General features: G+C 35.9%; 1 pseudogene; it reads left to right on the forward strand.

Annotated features, from left to right (window-relative positions):
* Positions 1 to 4,689: 4,689 nt before the first annotated feature.
* LOC124036429 overlaps positions 4,690 to 22,984 on the forward strand; it is a 90,781-nt pseudogene continuing 72,486 nt past the window's right edge.

Genomic DNA, 22,984 nt, shown 5'->3' on the forward strand with positions numbered 1-22,984 from the left:
AAGCATTTATTTTGACTGAAATTTCTGAGGTTGAAAACTCTAAATAACTTCTCCTCTGCAGCAGAGGTAACTCTGGGTCTTACTTTCCTGTGGCACTCCTCATGAGAGCTAGTTGCACCATAGTGCTTGATGGTTTTTGCGACTGCTCTTTCAAAGTATTTGAAATTTTCCGGGTTGACTGACCTTAATGTCTTAAAGTAATGAAGGACTGTCGATTTCTCTTTGCTTATTTGAACTGTTCTTGCCATAATATGGACTTGGTCTTTTACCAAATAGGGCTATCGTCTGTATACCACCTCTACCTTGTCACAACACAACTGATTGTCTCAAACACATTAAGAAGGAAAGAAATTCTACAAAATAACTTTTAACAAGGCACAACTATTAATTGAAATATATTCCTGATGACTACCTAATGAAGCTGGTTGAGAGAATGCCAAGAGTGTGCAAAGCTGTCATCAAAGCAAAGGGTGTTCACTTTGAAGTATCTCAAATGTAACATAATTTTAGATTTGTTTAACACTTTTTTGGTTACTACATGATTCCATATGTGTTATTTCATAGTTTTGATGTTGTCACTGTTATTCTACAATGTAGAAAATAGCAAAAATAAAGAAAAACCTTGGAATGAGTAGGTGTGTCCAAATGTTTGACTGCTACTGTACATTAGCCAGATATCAAGAATCCCTGCCTGGGGTGGAATGAGCTGGAACTGAGTGCCATAGAGAAGAGTCATCGATGGCCTATGCTCCCAAAGGAGCGATGGGCCTAAGGAAGTAAGTAAGTTTGTTTAATACATTACGCTACCTGATGCATGTACATGTACTGTACAATGTACAGTATTTACCTCCTATAATTCATTTGGTTATAGTACTGTAATAAACTGTAAATAACATAACTTTCTACAAAACTGCTGCTGCTGCCTACAATCGATTTGAATTAGATCTGTCTGCAGAGAGCCACAATTCCTGACAACAACAACAATGTGCTGTCATCAATCATGATGATGTTAACCCATTTGCTGCCCATATCTGACAGTGGTGACCTCTCATACAAGACAATGGGGATAATAGTCAGTGAAGCACTTTTCTTAGCTGCCTGCTGTTTTCAGAGTACTTTTGATTGCATGTTGATGATATTGGCCATCCCCCTCAGGCTACAGTCATTTATCACATCACCATGACAATAACACCAGTGTCCTTTTGCTTTTATGATGCTCTTTTCCAAAACAATCACTGGCTACTTGGTATTGTGTCTGTAAATATGGCCATGCTGTCTCCATTTATATAATGTAAGTATACTCCCTGGCAACTGTGTAAGAGAGGGCTAAAGGTCTGCTGACCAATAAGAGAGAAGAAGAGAGGAAACAAGAGAGTGGGAAGGTGGGAGCTAAGTCAGTTACCTCTCCCACTAGGCAAAAACAATTATCATCAATGTCTGAATCGCTGTCTGGACAAAGATAACACACTTTATGGCTAGACTGCAGCACTAGCCTACCCGAGCTATAACTATTAATGGCTGCTAATGTGCATGTCTGTGTATCTATGGGTATAGGCATGTTTGGTGTAAGTAGGATTCTTTGAAATGTGAATGAATATGTGATATGATGGTGTGTTTGTGTGTGTGTGGCCATGTGCGTCAGAGTTTGTGTGTGTGGCCATGTGCGTCAGAGTGTGTGTGTGTGTGTGTGTGGGAGAGAGAGGGAGGGCCATTCTGTTCTCCCGTACATTAAGCTAAGTGCTCCTTGGCTCTCCAGAATTAGTAAATGGAGTCTTAGGCCTGAGGAGATGTTGTCTTCCAGCTCTGAATGAAAAGCAGAGAGTGTCCCCAGCCTCAGATCACCGCTCCTGTGAATCATCAAAATCAGAGGACAAAGACAGGTGCCTCTCTTTTGTAAGTGTGTGTGTGAGTGAGTGTGTCCATGCCGGTATGTGTGCATGTGAGTGTGTCTCTGTATATAAATGCATTTCTTCATGTGGGAAATGTACTGTGATGGTATTTAATTCACCCTACGTACGGTATATCGCCTGTGTCAGCACTCTTTCCATCTCTTGACATTCAAACAGAATCCCCCCTAAAAATATATCAACATAATACCACCAATTCCTGACAGTATCATTACACCAGTGCTACCCTCTACATCTCTGAATTTAGCTCAAACTGCTGGAATCCATTTTAAATGCAATCCTTTGACAATCATATCTTACTATGACTTAAATCTCATATACAGCAAGAGGTAACCCCCACAGAGGAACATTAAATGGGATGTTTTGTGCAGATAATAATCATCTCTCTGCAGTGGATCTTGTTCCTCTGTGGTACTGCTGCGACGGATTTTGGTCTTTAATGATGTGCGTACTGTAGGACTGAGTGTGCTGCCGCTTGCATCAGTCCCTCACTTTATTCTCTGACCGTCTCTCTCCACAGCTCTTGGGTTTGAGAAGTGCTAGGATTTGACATAACAAGCACAGTGCTCACTGTCTCTCACTTCATCAGAAGAACCTACTTATCTTTGAGAGAGCCTGTGTTCCGTTATGTAATTATACAGCATTATTATACATACAGTCTTTGTGTGATATTCTGTAACAGGTAAGAATTATAATCTGTGTCGTACCGTATTGTGTGCATAGAAATAACTAAAATAATAAACTCTCAGATACTTTTGAAGTCTCTTTTTCTTTTCATGACTGATTGCAGTTACTTTCATCAGCTATATTACTCATATTCAATGCTGAACAGGGAAACAGTGATCACTATGCCCTCAGCGTTATTGCTCAGAGAAGAAGGTGCACTGACCTGGGTGTGTTGATAGATCAGGGTGATACTTTGAAACACTTTGACTAAATTAATAGCATTCATGGAGTTCATGTTGCAACAGCCAATGTTCTGCCAAGTAATGATGGGTGCCATTCATTATAGATTGAGAAGCATTAGACACGCATGGCATCTTGTTAATTGATTGTCAGTCAGTATTCCTCTTCTGGTATTCTTCTGGTGACACCAGCCTTGGGTCATGGATTGCCCTGTATTGCTCTGTGCAGGTGCACACCTATGTTAGCAGAAAGGGAAGAACTCATATTAATATCCCAATTGAAATTCTGTTTTAACATTTAGTGAGAGCAGATCCCGTGCTTTTCACAAAAGGCCAACACATAATTCCAATTCTCCTTTATGCCAATGTTAATGTTCTTTTCACTGTTTTTCTTAGATTATACTTGAGAAAAAGCCCGATCTGTGGTTAAGTATAGAGTTACAACAAGAATGAACCAGAAAGAAAGCTTCACACTGAGACACAAAAGAAAATAGATGTAACCTACTAATGTAAGGCCGAATTAAGTAGGAAAGCATGCCTATTCATATTTGCTTGGGTCATCTTGATGAATTCATGCTTGTAACTAATCAAGCATAAAACAAACAGTGGAACCTGTAATGTTTCTAGTGGTTGTTCAGATTAGGACTGACTCATGACTCAGCCATTTAGCTTATTGAGAGAAAATTGTGGTGTGGCCCACATATCACATTGGCCTAATTCACAGAATTTTCTGAAGAACTTTAATGGAAAGGTCATGAATAATTCATGTATCCAGTGTCTGTCCTATCCACCAACGCGATGTAGTAGTGGTGTTTTTAAGGCGCAAATTCATCACTGAAATCATTTATGGAGTCAGGACCATGGACAGCGGTCATTCACGGAAAATGTCTTTCAGGACCGTGGATAGCGTAATATGAAAAAGCTGATGTCGCCTAGTTGGCCTTCTGTGGTTACAAACTACACCAAACAAAAATATAAACGCAACATACAAACATTTCAAAGATTTTACTGAGTTACAGTTTATCAAAGGAAATCAGTCATTTAAATAATTCATTATCCCCCCGTTCAGAAATATTACACCTAACGCACTGCGCTTTTAGCAGGATGAACTACTTTCAATATTATACCAGCCTTGTATGTTTTTAAATATTTAAGATACAGAATTAATCATTTTAATCAAGTGAACTTGAAAACATTGCTATGAGGTGAATTTGTAAATGTGTTTTATTTAGCCTACACACTACGCTGTTCGAGACTGTGGCGGGAATTATAATTTGGCACAATGGTTTGCAACAGGTCGAGCTGTTGTCGCATCAAGTGGAATTTGAAATGATGCCGGCGAGAACAGAACTGACTCCATTACAATAACGAGTCACAATGATACACTGCCACATTAACATAAGGCTATATGGCACAAACTTTTCAGCAAATACAATCCGTTTTACAGCACAATTAATTTGCCTTTCAAATGTATGCCATTCATCTTCAGCATGTCATCTGAATTTCTTTGTTGTTGCTTTGCCCCAAAAACATGCAAAAACGATCCATTTCCATTGCTCAATATGAAACTTTAACAATGTATTTGAAGAATAACATGAGCTCTTAAATCTGTAGAAAATATGTTCGTTAAAAAGCCTCGGTCTGGAAATCAAAACCTCTCATCACATCCTACAGTACTGCACGTCGCAGTGTTTCACGTCATTCTCCCTCTAACGAGATTGTTCCATTAGATGGAATTGCCTGCATCACTCAATGAAATACAATTTTTGATTTTACTTTCTCTCCTAGCTATCCCCTGCCCCTTCTGCCCCCCCCTCTCTCTCTCTCTCTCTCTCTCTCTCTCTCTCTGACTCTCTCCTTTTTCCTGAAGTAGCTTACTGCAGAGAGAGAACTGCATCGAAAAAACACACCGGAAGACATGAACTACCTCAGTTCTACAGTGTGATAGCAGCAAATTCAGATTCGTAAGACACAAGCAACTCGCCTGATGCAATGGCTAACAATCAGGGCCATCCATTTTTCCTCTCTCAAACAAAGGTAAGCGCTTTGATTTCTCGAGGGAACGTTGTGGGAAAGCAGAGGTTGTTCTTATTCAAGTAGGCTAGCCTACAGTGATTCGTTTACATTGCTTCATATAGCCTTTCGCGGAATACAGCATAATGTTCATTATAGGCTAAGTGTAAAGTAAAATAGCAAAATACACTTTTTTGATATTGTCATATGCAAAGTTCGGTTACGTAGGCCTAATTATTGTATGACTGACTGCAGTGCAACTGTGAGGGGGATGTTGGCAGGAATACCCACTTTATTTAGAATAAAATGCTTCATAGCTTACGTCTGAAGTTTACCAGATTTTTCAGTGGAATTGCCTTTGAAACCATACTGACAAATATTATGTGCTTGGTGTTTTTGTTGGAATGGAGTGTCTATGCTTGACTTTTCTTTATAGTCCGTGTAAAACATGTGCTTCAAACCATCCAGATACACTACTTAGAGTATTTTGGATACTAAGCTATAATGTAGGCTAACATCAAAGAATACAGTTTGGTTTTAGTCCTGTTACATCAAGGCTATCCCTTTAGACATACCCACCAAGTAAAGTCATGATGTCCATGATATTTGTTCTTTATTCAAATAAAATTGAAGTTGCTAATGTCTAAAATTTCTGCAAGTCTGAAACAAGCTCTCGTCTGCGTTGAATGAGTATCAGGTGGCCAGTCACCCCGGGCGCTTAAAGCACTCTGCATACCGCCAAAAAGAGCGCAAGGCTGCGGGTACAGTAGCGAGCTGGGAACTGATTCAACGATTGATCGGCTACCAAAGAGAACGTCCAGTGAAGCGGACATTTGCATCAAAGTGCTCAGTAGTAGGAGAATTATAAGCTTGCTTGGTAACATTTAAGTTGTCTTCAAAACGGCTTGACATATTTCCATGTGAGGTTTTGTCTAGCTGGACAGTTGGTGGGAAATATGAGACTATTTTTCTTTAGCCTCACTTGACTTTCAATGGTGTTGACAGCTAAATGAAGTCATGTGTAGGCCATGGCTTTCAGATGAAGGAAAAAGCTAATGGAAGAGGAAAGGGCTGTCTTTTTCACATCAAATCACCAATCAATCCTGTATCTTATATGCTTGACACACCCCACTGGGCACAGACTCAATTCAAAGTATATTTCACATTGGTTAAACTTAATTGTATTGAAATGATGTGGAAACAACATTCATTCAACCAATGTGTGCAAGGTGGGTCAAATCTAAACCCAAACCATTTTCTCCCAGGTGGACCATACACTATAGTGTGTATGGGGTACTCCAGGGGTACTAGGACCCCTAGGGGTACTTGGCCTATCTACAATGTGTTCTTGAGAAGACTCATGAGACCATAGGCCTACTGGTGAAATGCACATGAGGGGGTACTTCAGGGGTACTCTGGGAGAGCACAATTTATTTGGTGGTACAGTAACTAAAAAAGATTAGGAACCAACCACTATAGCAACCCCACCTGACTCAAAGCTACATCCTTGAGAGGTAGTTCATTGACACTGGCTCAATGACAATTCAGTAAAAGTGGAGGCTCCAAATAGACCCAGTGCGTCAGCCTTGTAAGTCCCCCGGTCGAAGCACGAAGCAAATGAAACATTAACAGATAAATCATTTGCATATATCTGGAATGAGTCAACCCGGTAATTACTTGGCATTGTAAAATAATGTTATTCAGCCACGTCCTCTAAACTCGCTTGCCCATCTTCAATGAACATTTGAACCACAGAATTGAATCCTTGTTTTTCATAAAGTGGTGTACTCTCCAGCTTCTCTGTTAGGGCTCTCTGTGTTTCCTAGCTCGGTGGTAAGTGGTGTGCTCTCCAGCTTCTCTGTTAGGGCTCTCTGTGTTTCCTAGCTCGGTGGTAAGTGGTGTGCTCTCCAGCTTCTCTGTTAGGGCTCTCTGTGTTTCCTAGCTCGGTGGTAAGTGGTGTGCTCTCCAGCTTCTCTGTTAGGGCTCTCTGTGTTTCCTAGCTCGGTGGTAAGTGGTGTACTCTCCAGCTTCTCTGTTAGGGCTCTCTGTGTTTCCTAGCTCGGTGGTAAGTGGTGTGCTCTCCAGCTTCTCTGTTAGGGCTCTCTGTGTTTCCTAGCTCGGTGGTAAGTGGTGTGCTCTCCAGCTTCTCTGTTAGGGCTCTCTGTGTTTCCTAGCTCGGTGGTAAGTGGTGTGCTCTCCAGCTTCTCTGTTAGGGCTCTCTGTGTTTCCTAGCTCGGTGGTAAGTGGTGTACTCTCCAGCTTCTCTGTTAGGGCTCTCTGTGTTTCCTAGCTCGGTGGTAAGGGGCTGGCATGGCTGGTGACCATATGGGCCAAACAGGAACCAGTGTGTGTTCTCTGGGAGCCAAGGCACATAACCTGTTTGGATCATCCCTCCCTTCCTGACTCAAATGTAACTGATAAGTATTATGTGACATAGTTTTCGTAAATGGGAACTAGGTGATATTCTAATACAAATCCCAGAGATCAGTAGCAGTTACCTGATATATCATTGGCCATTATACCCTGCATCTGTGAAATCAGCTGGATGTGCTGTTCAGTGAATGCAATGTATTTCAGCCTTTAGTTTTAATGTAGGACACACTGTAGTGTGGGGAGTTGAGTGCATATCCAAGTGCCATTCATTTTGACCAGCACTGTCACGTGATATCACAACACTATTAGTTCCATTCATATTAAATCAAAGTTTATTGGTCGCATAAACAGGTTTGCAGATGTTATAGCAGGTGCAGCGAAATACTTGTGTTTCTAGTATTAACAGTGCAGTAAAATGTATCAATACAACAACAATACACACATAATCCCAAAATATAAAAAAGATCAGAACGAGCAATATCAGAATGAGCAATGCCCAAGCCCGGAATATATATATATGTATATATAAATTGTGTGTATAGACAGCATGGACAGTTTATGAATAGAAAAAAAGGTGTGTACAGCAGTATTAATACAGGATGAGCCATGACTAGAATACAGTGTATACAGTACATATAAAGTGGGTAAAACAGTGTGTAAATATTGTTAAAGTGACCAGTGTTCAATGTTTCTATATACATGGGGCAGCAGTCTTTAAGCTGCAGGGCAGAGTACCGGGTGGTAGCCAGCAAGTGACAGTGTCTAAGGTGCCAGGCAGAGTAACTGGCAAGCTATGGAGAGCCATGTGGTTGTGGGCGGTGCAGTTGCCGTACCAGATGGTGATGCAGCCCGACAGAATGCTCTCGATGGTTTATCTGTAGAAGTTCAGGAGCATCTTAGGAGTCACGCCGAATTTCTTCAGCCTCCTGAGGTTGAAGAGGTGCTGTGGCTCTTCTTCACTACGGTGTGGGTGTGGTGGGACCATTTCAGGTCCTCAGTGATCCTCTCCACTGCGGCCCTGTCGATGTGAATGGGGGCGTGCTCTCTCTGCTGTCTCCTGTAGTCCATGATCAGTTCCTTCATTTTGTTGATGTTGAGGGAGAGGTTATTTCCCCGGCACCACTCCACCAGGGCACTAACCTCCACCCTGTAGGCCGTCTCAGCATTGTTGTTGATGTTGAGGGAGAGGTTATTTCCCCGGCACCACTCCGCCAGGGCACTAACCTCCACCCCGTAGGCCGTCTCAGCATTGTTGTTGATGTTGAGGGAGAGGTTATTTCCCCGGCACCACTCCGCCAGGGCACTAACCTCCACCCCGTAGGCCGTCTCAGCATTGTTGTTGATCAGGCCTACCACTGTTGTGTATCCACTAAGTCACAAGGGACAGAGAGTACAGGAGGGGGCTGAGCACACACTGCCTGGGTGACCCCTGTGTTGAGGATCAGCATAGAAATGGTGTTGTTGCCCCGCCTCACCACCTGGGGGCGACCTGTGAGGAAGTCTAGGAACCAGTTGAACAGGGAGGGGCTCAGATCCAGGGCCACTGCAGTGGTGAGGGAACTGTTCTATTGTTATTGGCATGGGGGGGAATTCCTATGTCTTATCTACACTAAGCAGGGGATTGATTGAGGTCAACATTAAAATGAATAATTTCAGTTATTATAGGTTAAAAGGGGATTGCCAACCGGCAACAGCAGTACGAAGTAACCATAAAAGTTTACATTAAACCGTTCGCCATTATCAAAATGTCCTTGTGAAGGTTGACTCCACTACAGAGCACAATTGAAGCAGGTTTCTTTCAGGGGTAATCTGTGTACCTACATGGCTAGTGGGCCTTAGCTCTCCTCCATTCCTCTCTCACTTTCTCTATTCTCCTTCAACCCTCTCTCTTTCTTTTCTGTCTACCCCTCTCCTCTTTCCGGTTACCCAACTCATCTCTCCTTCCTCCTCTCCCCTTCATCTCTCTCCACTCCTCCTGTCTCCATTCCACTCCCTTTTCCCATCCCTCTTTATACATTCCTCTCTTTGTTCTGTATTCCACCATCTCTCTCTCTCTCTATGTAATGTCATCAGGATCTCCTAAATGAATACCTCCCAGGCCCAGGCTCTTTCTTGCAGATGAGGTCATGCGGTCTCCATTTTGATGGGATTACGTGCGGGTCGGTCCATTTAGAGATTGGACCTGCCCTGTCTGATGCTGATAGAACAAACGGTCTACCCACGCTTGTCTTTCAAAGGGGAGGACACTCACAAGTCAAACATGACTAAGACTGAATACATTCAAATATAGATTGCATCCCCAACATTGGTTGAATGTGAAAGTATGTGACAGGATATTGAATAAAAAACAGTGTGGATTAGTCTAATAAGGAGCATAAGTTGCTAGTATTTCCATCATAGGATGTTTGCACTTGTATTGACATTGAACCACATCATTAAAAATAGTCCAAATGCAAGTGGAGTGCATAAAGGGAGTGCATAAAGGGAGGGCAAGGACACTGGCAGCTCATTTTTCATTACTGCTTTGTGTGAGTGAGTGAGTATGTTTGGTCCAGTCTGTCATTCAGACTGCACAAAGCAGGAAGTATTGATGATCTATTATGATCTTATGAAAACATATTAAGTGTTTAATGCCCTCAGTAGGTGTTGGTCAGGAAACCAGTAAACTCCTCTTGCTACATAATAGCTTTGTTTTTCATTCTAACCACCTAATTAGTACAGTGCATTTGGAAAGTATTCAGACTCTGACTTTTTCCAGATTTTGTTACGTTACAGCCTTAATTCTAAAATTGATTAAATTCGTTATTTTCCTCATCAATCTACACACAACACCCCATAATGACAAAGTGAAAAACAACAACAACCTTATTTACATAACTATTCAGACCCTTTGCTATGAGACTCAATTGATTGAACATGATTTGGAAAGGCACACACCGGTCTATATATACTAAGCCATGAGGTTGAAGGAATTGTCTGTAGAGCTCCCAGACAGGTTTGTGTCGAGGCACATATCTGGGGAAGGGTACCAAAACATTTCTGCAGCATTGAAAGTCCCCAAGAACACAGTGGCCTCCATCTTTCTTAAATGGCAGAAGTTTAGAACCACCAAGACTCTTCCTACAGCTGGCCGGGGGAGCAATCTGGGGAAAGGGCCTTAGTCAGGGAGGTGACCAAGAACCCAATTGTCACTCTGACAGAGCTCTAGAGTTCCTCTGTGGAGATGGGGAGGACCTTCCAGAAGGACAATCATCTCTGCAGCACTCCACCAATCAGGCCTTTATGGTAGAGTGGCCATATGACAGCCCACTTGGAGTTTTCCAAAACACCCCTAAAAACTCAGACTATGAGAAACAAGATTCTCTGGTCTGATGAAACTAAGATTGAACTCTTTGGCCTAAATACCAAGCATCACATCTGGAGGAAATCTGCCACTATCTCTACTGTGAAGGATGGTGGTGGCAGCATCATGCTGTGGGGATGTTTTTCAGCGGCAGGGACAGGATCGAGGCAAAGATTAATGAAGAAAAGTACAGAGAGATCCTTGATGAAAACCTGTTCCAGAGCACTCAGGACCTCAGACTGGGGAAAAGGTTCACCTTCCAACAGGACAACAACCCTAAGCACACAGCCAAGACATCAGAGGAGTGGCTTCGGGACCAGTCTCTGAATGTCCTTGAGTGGCCCAGCCAGTGCCCGGACTATTCTGGTTAGGGCCAGTTTGCGCTGTTCTGTGAAGGGAGTAGTACACAGCGTTGTACGAGATCTTCAGTTTCTTGGCAATTTCTCGCATGGAATAGCCCATCATTTCTTAGAACAAGAATAGACTGACAGGTTTCAGAAGAAAGTTATTTGTTTCTGGCCATGTTGAGCCTGTAATTGAACACACAAATGCTGATGCTCCAGATACTCAATTAGTCTAAAGAAGGACAGTTTTATTGCTTCTTTAATGAGGACAACAGTTTTCAGCTGTGCTAACATAATTGCAAAAGGGTTTTCTAATGATCAATTAGCCTTTTAAAATGCTAAACTTGGATTAGCTAACACAACGTGCCATTGGAACACAGGAGTGATGGTTGCTGATAATGGGTCTCTGTACGCCTATGTAGATATTCCATAAAAAATCAGCCGTTTCCAGCTACAATAGTCATTTACAACATTAACAATGTCTACACTGTAATTCTGATCAATTTTATGTTATTTTAATGGACAAAAAAAATGTGCTTTTCTTTCAAAAACAAGGACATTTCTCAGTGACCCCAAACTTTTGAACGGTAGTGTATTTCCCTTTAGTCCAAAAGGGAGACTCGTTATGCATGAGATCAGATCCATCAAATTGTCCTCAAATCAAATGTATTGGTCACATACACACTGTTAGCAGATGTTATTGGTCACATACACACTGTTAGCAGATGTTATTGGTCACATACACACTGTTAGCAGATGTTATTGGTCACATACACACTGTTAGCAGATGTTATTGGTCACATACACACTGTTAGCAGATGTTATTGGTCACATACACACTGTTAGCAGATGTTATTGGTCACATACACACTGTTAGCAGATGTTATTGGTCACATACACACTGTTAGCAGATGTTATTGGTCGCATACACACTGTTAGCAGATGTTATTGGTCACATACACACTGTTAGCAGATGTTATTGGTCACATACACACTGTTAGCAGATGTTATTGGTCACATACACACTGTTAGCAGATGTTATTGGTCACATACACACTGTTAGCAGATGTTATTGGTCACATACACACTGTTAGCAGATGTTATTGGTCACATACACACTGTTAGCAGATGTTATTGGTCACATACACACTGTTAGCAGATGTTATTGGTCACATACACACTGTTAGCAGATGTTATTGGTCACATACACACTGTTAGCAGATGTTATTGGTCACATACACACTGTTAGCAGATGTTATTGGTCACATACACACTGTTAGCAGATGTTATTGGTCACATACACACTGTTAGCAGATGTTATTGGTCACATACACACTGTTAGCAGATGTTATTGTGAGTGTAGCGAAATGCTTGTGCCTCTAGATCTGACAGTGCAGCAGTATCTAACAGGTAATATCTAACAATTCCACAACACAATCTAATATCTAACAAATTTGTCAACAAAACCTAATACACACGATTTAGTAAAGGAATGGGTGTAAGTCGCTCTGAATAAGAGCGTCTGCTAAATGACTTAAATGTAAATGTAAATGGATAAGAATATATAAGTATAAAATATATGGATGAGCAGTGACAGAGCAAATAAGATGCAATACATAGTAAAGAATAGATAGTGAAGGATACAGTATACAGTATATACATATGAGATGAGTAATGCGAGATATGTAAACATTCTTAAAGCGGCATTATTAAAGTGACTAGTGTTCCATTTAATAAAGTGGCCAATGATATCAAATCTGTAGGTAGGCAACCGCCTCTTTGTGCTTGTGGTCGCTGTTTAACAATCTGATGGCCTTGAGATAGAAGTTGTTTTTCAGTCTCTCGGTCCCAGCTTTGATGCACCTGTCCTGACCTCGCCTTCTGGATGGAAACAGGGTGAACAGGCAGTGGCTCGGGTGGTTATTGTTCTTGATGATCTTTTTTGCCTTCCTGTGACATCGGGTGTTGTAGGTGTCCTGGATGGCAAGTAGTTTGCCCCCGGGGATGCGTTGTGCAGACCGCACCACCCTCTGGAAAGCCTTGCGGTTGTGGACGATGCAGTTGCCGTACCAGGCGGTGATACAGCCCGACAGGATGCTCTCAATTGTGCACCTGTAAAAGTTAGTGAGGGTTTTTCGGTGACAAGCCACACTTTTTAAGCATTCTGTGGTTGAAGAGGCACTGTTGTGCCTTCTTCACTACACCGTCTGTGTGCGTGGACTATTTCAGTTTGCCGAGGAACATAAAAACTTTCCACCTTCTCCACTGCTGTCCCGTCAATGTGGATTGGGGGGGGGACAAAATGCTGGTTGACGTTTATTGTCATGAGTCTTGTCTTGGAGGCAAAACTGAGTGATTTCCCCTTAGATATGCCAGATACAAAGTTATAATTGGCTATATTGAAAAAAATATAATGTAAATAGAGATGTGCTTTTTTTCTTAGTTTGAGGATTAGGCATTATTGTTAGCAATGTGGTTAAGGTTAGGTTACATTTGATGACTTTGTGGCTGTGCCAGCTAGTTACCACTCTGCAGAACTACCTCCAGAACAAGATTAATGGCAAAACAATGCTAACCTGCTAACACCATAAATACTTTTCTCAGTTTGTGATAACTTTTTATTAGTGTCAGTAGCCCGGCAAAATGCCCTAAAATCATATCTTGAATCTGGTCATTTGTCTGCGGATTAGTTGTAAAGTTGCAGCCACATAATAGTTGACCTAGAGTTTTTTCCCCAGTCTAAAGAGGCTGAAGGAAAGCAGAAGCACCATACATCACCCAGACAGAGGCTATCGCTAGACCAGGGCCTATTTCAAGCCATCCTCAGACAGTTCACACTAATGGTAGCTGCATGTCTTGTGTTAACCCTCTGTATGCCAGTCCACTCAAATCAAATCTTAATGGTCACATACACATATTTATCAGATATTATTGGTCACATACACATATTTATCAGATGTTATTGGTCACATACACATATTTAACAGATGTTATTGGTCACACACACATATTTATCAGATGTTATTGGTCACATACACATATTTATATTTATCAGATATTATTGGTCACATACACATATTTATCAGATATTATTGGTCACATACACATATTTATCAGATGTTATTGGTCACATACACATATTTAACAGATGTTATTGGTCACATACACATATTTATCAGATGTTATTGGTCACATACACATATTTATCAGATGTTATTGGTCACATACAAATATTTATCAGATGTTATTGGTCACATACACATATTTATCAGATGTTATTGGTCACATACACATATTTATATTTATCAGATGTTATTGGTCACATACACATATTTATCAGATGTTATTGGTCACATACACATATTTATCAGATGTTATTGGTCACATACAAATATTTATCAGATGTTATTGGTCACATACACATATTTATCAGATGTTATTGGTCACATACACATATTTATATTTATCAGATGTTATTGGTCACATACACATATTTATCAGATGTTATTGGTCACATACACATATTTATCAGATATTATTGGTCACATACACATATTTATCAGATGTTATTGGTCACATACACATATTTATATTTATCAGATGTTATTGGTCACATACACATATTTATCAGATGTTATTGGTCACATACACATATTTATCAGATGTTATTGGTCACATACAAATATTTATCAGATGTTATTGGTCACATACACATATTTATCAGATGTTATTGGTCACATACACATATTTATCAGATATTATTGGTCACATACACATATTTATCAGATGTTATTGGTCACATACACATATTTATATTTATCAGATGTTATTGGTCACATACACATATTTATATTTATCAGATGTTATTGGTCACATACACATATTTATCAGATGTTATTGGTCACATACACATATTTATCAGATGTTATTGGGCACATACACATATTTATCAGATGTTATTGGTCACATACACATATTTATCAGATGTTATTGGTCACATACACATATTTATATTTATCAGATGTTATTGGTCATATACACATATTTATCAGATGTTATTGGTCACATACACATATTTATCAGATGTTATTGGTCACATACACATATTTGTCAGATGTTATTGGTCACATACACATATTTAACAGATATTATTGGTCACATACACATATTTATCAGATGTTATTGGTCACATACACATATTTAACAGATGTTATTGGTCACATACACATATTTAACAGATGTTATTGGTCACATACACATATTTAACAGTTGTTATTGGTCACATACACATATTTATCAGATGTTATTGGTCACATACACATATTTATATTTATCAGATGTTATTGGTCACATACACATATTTATCAGATGTTATTGGTCACATACACATATTTATATTTATCAGATGTTATTGGTCACATACACATATTTATCAGATGTTATTGGTCACATACACATATTTATCAGATGTTATTGGTCACATACACATATTTATCAGATGTTATTGGTCACATACACATATTTAACAGATATTATTGGTCACATACACATATTTATATTTATCAGATGTTATTGGTCACATACACATATTTATCAGATGTTATTGGTCACATACACATATTTATATTTATCAGATGTTATTGGTCACATACACATATTTATCAGATGTTATTGGTCACATACACATATTTATCAGATGTTATTGGTCACATACACATATTTATCAGATGTTATTGGTCACATACACATATTTAACAGATATTATTGGTCACATACACATATTTATCAGATGTTATTGGTCACATACACATATTTAACAGATGTTATTGGTCACATACACATATTTAACAGATGTTATTGGTCACATACACATATTTAACAGTTGTTATTGGTCACATACACATATTTATCAGATGTTATTGGTCACATACACATATTTATATTTATCAGATGTTATTGGTCACATACACATATTTATCAGATGTTATTGGTCACATACACATATTTATCAGATATTATTGGTCACATACACATATTTATATTTATCAGATGTTATTGGTCACATACACATATTTATATTTATCAGATGTTATTGGTCACATACACATATTTATATTTATCAGATGTTATTGGTCACATACACATATTTATATTTATCAGATGTTATTGGTCACATACACATATTTATATTTATCAGATGTTATTGGTCACATACACATATTTATATTTATCAGATGTTATTGGTCACATACACATATTTATATTTATCAGATGTTATTGGTCACATACACATATTTATCAGATGTTATTGGTCACATACACATATTTATCAGATATTATTGGTCACATACACATATTTATATTTATCAGATGTTATTGGTCACATACACATATTTATATTTATCAGATGTTATTGGTCACATACACATATTTATCAGATGTTATTGGTCACATACACATATTTATCAGATATTATTGGTCACATACACATATTTATCAGTTGTTATTGGTCACATACACATATTTATCAGATATTATTGGTCACATACACATATTTATATTTATCAGATGTTTTTGGTCACATACACATATTTATCAGATGTTATTGGTCACATACACATATTTATCAGATGTTATTGGGCACATACACATATTTATCAGATGTTATTGGTCACATACACATATTTATCAGATGTTATTGGTCACATACACATATTTATCAGATGTTATTGGTCACATACACATATTTATCAGATATTATTGGTCACATACACATATTTATCAGATGTTATTGGTCACATACACATATTTATATTTATCAGATGTTATTGGTCACATACACATATTTATATTTATCAGATGTTATTGGTCACATACACATATTTATCAGATGTTATTGGTCACATACACATATTTATCAGATGTTATTGGGCACATACACATATTTATCAGATGTTATTGGTCACATACACATATTTATCAGATGTTATTGGTCACATACACATATTTATATTTATCAGATGTTATTGGTCACATACACATATTTATCAGATGTTATTGGTCACATACACATATTTGTCAGATGTTATTGGTCACATACACATATTTAACAGATATTATTGGTCACATACACATATTTATCAGATGTTATTGGTCACATACACATATTTAACAGATGTTATTGGTCACATACACATATTTAACAGATGTTATTGGTCACATACACATATTTAACAGTTGTTATTGGTCACATACACATATTTATCAGATGTTATTGGTCACATACACATATTTATATTTATCAGATGTTATTGGTCACATACACATATTTATCAGATGTTATTGGTCACATACACATATTTATCAGATATTATTGGTCACATACACATATTTATATTTATTAGATGTTATTGGTCACATACACATATTTATCAGATGTTATTGGTCACATACACATATTTATATTTATCAGATGTTATTGGTCACATACACATATTTATCAGATGTTATTGGTCACATACACATATTTATCAGATGTTATTGGTCACATACACATATTTATCAGATGTTATTGGTCAAATACACATATTTAACAGATATTATTGGTCACATACACATATTTATCAGATGTTATTGGTCACATACACATATTTAACAGATGTTATTGGTCACATACACATATTTAACAGATGTTATTGGTCACATACACATATTTAACAGTTGTTATTGGTCACATACACATATTTATCAGATGTTATTGGTCACATACACATATTTATATTTATCAGATGTTATTGGTCACATACACATATTTATCAGATGTTATTGGTCACATACACATATTTATCAGATATTATTGGTCACATACACATATTTATATTTATCAGATGTTATTGGTCACATACACATATTTATATTTATCAGATGTTATTGGTCACATACACATATTTATATTTATCAGATGTTATTGGTCACATACACATATTTATATTTATCAGATGTTATTGGTCACATACACATATTTATATTTATCAGATGTTATTGGTCACATACACATATTTATATTTATCAGATGTTATTGGTCACATACACATATTTATATTTATCAGATGTTATTGGTCACATACACATATTTATCAGATGTTATTGGTCACATACACATATTTATCAGATATTATTGGTCACATACACATATTTATATTTATCAGATGTTATTGGTCACATACACATATTTATATTTATCAGATGTTATTGGTCACATACACATATTTATCAGATGTTATTGGTGACATACACATATTTATCAGATATTATTGGTCACATACACATATTTATCAGTTGTTATTGGTCACATACACATATTTATCAGATATTATTGGTCACATACACATATTTATATTTATCAGATGTTATTGGTCACATACACATATTTATCAGATGTTATTGGTCACATACACATATTTATCAGATGTTATTGGTCACATACACATATTTGTCAGATGTTATTGGTCACATACACATATTTAACAGATATTATTGGTCACATACACATATTTATCAGATGTTATTGGTCACATACACATATTTAACAGATGTTATTGGTCACATACACATATTTAACAGATGTTATTGGTCACATACACATATTTAACAGTTGTTATTGGTCACATACACATATTTATCAGATGTTATTGGTCACATACACATATTTATATTTATCAGATGTTATTGGTCACATACACATATTTATCAGATGTTATTGGTCACATACACATATTTATCAGATATTATTGGTCACATACACATATTTATATTTATTAGATGTTATTGGTCACATACACATATTTATCAGATGTTATTGGTCACATACACATATTTATATTTATCAGATGTTATTGGTCACATACACATATTTATCAGATGTTATTGGTCACATACACATATTTATCAGATGTTATTGGTCACATACACATATTTATCAGATGTTATTGGTCACATACACATATTTAACAGATATTATTGGTCACATACACATATTTATCAGATGTTATTGGTCACATACACATATTTAACAGATGTTATTGGTCACATACACATATTTAACAGATGTTATTGGTCACATACACATATTTAACAGTTGTTATTGGTCACATACACATATTTATCAGATGTTATTGGTCACATACACATATTTATATTTATCAGATGTTATTGGTCACATACACATATTTATCAGATGTTATTGGTCACATACACATATTTATCAGATATTATTGGTCACATACACATATTTATATTTATCAGATGTTATTGGTCACATACACATATTTATATTTATCAGATGTTATTGGTCACATACACATATTTATATTTATCAGATGTTATTGGTCACATACACATATTTATATTTATCAGATGTTATTGGTCACATACACATATTTATATTTATCAGATGTTATTGGTCACATACACATATTTATATTTATCAGATGTTATTGGTCACATACACATATTTATCAGATGTTATTGGTCACATACACATATTTATCAGATATTATTGGTCACATACACATATTTATATTTATCAGATGTTATTGGTCACATACACATATTTATATTTATCAGATGTTATTGGTCACATACACATATTTATCAGATGTTATTGGTGACATACACATATTTATCAGATATTATTGGTCACATACACATATTTATCAGTTGTTATTGGTCACATACACATATTTATCAGATATTATTGGTCACATACACATATTTATATTTATCAGATGTTATTGGTCACATACACATATTTATCAGATGTTATTGGTCACATACACATATTTATCAGATATTATTGGTCACATACACATATTTATCAGATATTATTGGTCACATACACATATTTATCAGATGTTATTGGTCACATACACATATTTATATTTATCAGATGTTATTGGTCACATACACATATTTATATTTATCAGATGTTATTGGTCACATACACATATTTATATTTATCAGATGTTATTGGTCACATACACATATTTATCAGATGTTATTGGTCACATACACATATTTATCAGATATTATTGGTCACATACACATATTTATATTTATCAGATGTTATTGGTCACATACACATATTTATATTTATCAGATGTTATTGGTCACATACACATATTTATCAGATATTATTGGTCACATACACATATTTATCAGTCACATACACATATTTATTGTTATTGGTCACATACACATATTTATCAGATATTATTGGTCACATACACATATTTATATTTATCAGATGTTATTGGTCACATACACATATTTATCAGATGTTATTGGTCACATACACATATTTATCAGATGTTATTGGTCACATACACATATTTGTCAGATGTTATTGGTCACATACACATATTTAACAGATATTATTGGTCACATACACATATTTATCAGATGTTATTGGTCACATACACATATTTAACAGATGTTATTGGTCACATACACATATTTAACAGATGTTATTGGTCACATACATATTTAACAGTTGTTATTTATACACATATTTATCAGATGTTATTGGTCACATACACATATTTATCAGATGTTATTGGTCACATACATATTTATATTTATCAGATGTTATTGGTCACATACACATATTTATCAGATGTTATTGGTCACATACACATATTTATTTAGATGTTATTGGTCACATACACATATTTTATATTTATTAGATGTTATTGGTCACATACACATATTTATCAGATGTTATTGGTCACATACACATATTTATATTTATTTCAGATGTTATTGGTCACATACACATATTTATCAGATGTTATTGGTCACATACACATATTTATCAGATGTTATTGGTCACATACACATATTTATCAGATGTTATTGGTCACATACACATATTTAACAGATATTGGTCACATACACATATTTATCAGATGTTATTGGTCACATACACATATTTATTTATCAGATGTTATTGGTCACATACACATATTTAACAGATGTTATTGGTCACATACACACATATTTATCAGATGTTATTGGTCACATACACATATTTATCAGATGTTATTGGTCATATTTACAGATGTTACACATATTTTATTTATCAGATGTTATTGGTCACATACACATATTTATCAGATGTTATTGGTCACATACACATATTTATCAGATGTTATTGGTCACATACACATATTTATATTTATCAGATGTTATTGGTCACATACACATATTTATATTTATCAGATGTTATTGGTCACATACACATATTTATATTTATCAGATGTTATTGGTCACATACACATATTTATATTTATCAGATGTTATTGGTCACATACACATATTTATATTTATCAGATGTTATTGGTCACATACACATATTTATATTTATCAGATGTTATTGGTCACATACACATATTTATCAGATGTTATTGGTCACATACACATATTTATCAGATATTATTGGTCACATACACATATTTATATTTATCAGATGTTATTGGTCACATACACATATTTATATTTATCAGATGTTATTGGTCACATACACATATTTATCAGATGTTATTGGTGACATACACATATTTATCAGATATTATTGGTCACATACACATATTTATCAGTTGTTATTGGTCACATCACATACACATATTTATCAGATATTATTGGTCACATACACATATTTATATTTATCAGATGTTATTGGTCACATACACATATTTATCAGATGTTATTGGTCACATACACATATTTATCAGATGTTATTGGTCACATACACATATTTATCAGATGTTATTGGTCACATACACATATTTATATTTATCAGATGTTATTGGTCACATACACATATTTATATTTATCAGATGTTATTGGTCACATACACATATTTATATTTATCAGATGTTATTGGTCACATACACATATTTATCAGATGTTATTGGTCACATACACATATTTATCAGATATTATTGGTCACATACACATATTTATATTTATCAGATGTTATTGGTCACATACACATATTTATATTTATCAGATGTTATTGGTCACATACACATATTTATCAGATGTTATTGGTGACATACACATATTTATCAGATATTATTGGTCACATACACATATTTATCAGTTGTTATTGGTCACATACACATATTTATCAGATATTATTGGTCACATACACATATTTATATTTATCAGATGTTATTGGTCACATACACATATTTATCAGATGTTATTGGTCACATACACATATTTATCAGATGTTATTGGTCACATACACATATTTGTCAGATGTTATTGGTCACATACACATATTTAACAGATATTATTGGTCACATACACATATTTATCAGATGTTATTGGTCACATACACATATTTAACAGATGTTATTGGTCACATACACATATTTAACAGATGTTATTGGTCACATACACATATTTAACAGTTGTTATTGGTCACATACACATATTTATCAGATGTTATTGGTCACATACATATTTATATTTACATATTTATATTTATCAGATGTTATTGGTCACATACACATATTTATCAGATGTTATTGGTCACATACACATATTTATCAGATATTATTGGTCACATACACATATTTATATTTATTAGATGTTATTGGTCACATACACATATTTATCAGATGTTATTGGTCACATACACATATTTATATTTATCAGATGTTATTGGTCACATACACATATTTATCAGATGTTATTGGTCACATACACATATTTATCAGATGTTATTGGTCACATACACATATTTATCAGATGTTATTGGTCACATACACATATTTAACAGATATTATTGGTCACATACACATATTTATCAGATGTTATTGGTCACATACACATATTTAACAGATGTTATTGGTCACATACACATATTTAACAGATGTTATTGGTCACATACACATATTTAACAGTTGTTATTGGTCACATACACATATTTATCAGATGTTATTGGTCACATACACATATTTATATTTATCAGATGTTATTGGTCACATACACATATTTATCAGATGTTATTGGTCACATACACATATTTAT

This window comes from Oncorhynchus gorbuscha, linkage group LG05 (assembly GCF_021184085.1).
Source record: "Oncorhynchus gorbuscha isolate QuinsamMale2020 ecotype Even-year linkage group LG05, OgorEven_v1.0, whole genome shotgun sequence".
Lineage (NCBI taxonomy): Eukaryota > Metazoa > Chordata > Actinopteri > Salmoniformes > Salmonidae > Oncorhynchus > Oncorhynchus gorbuscha.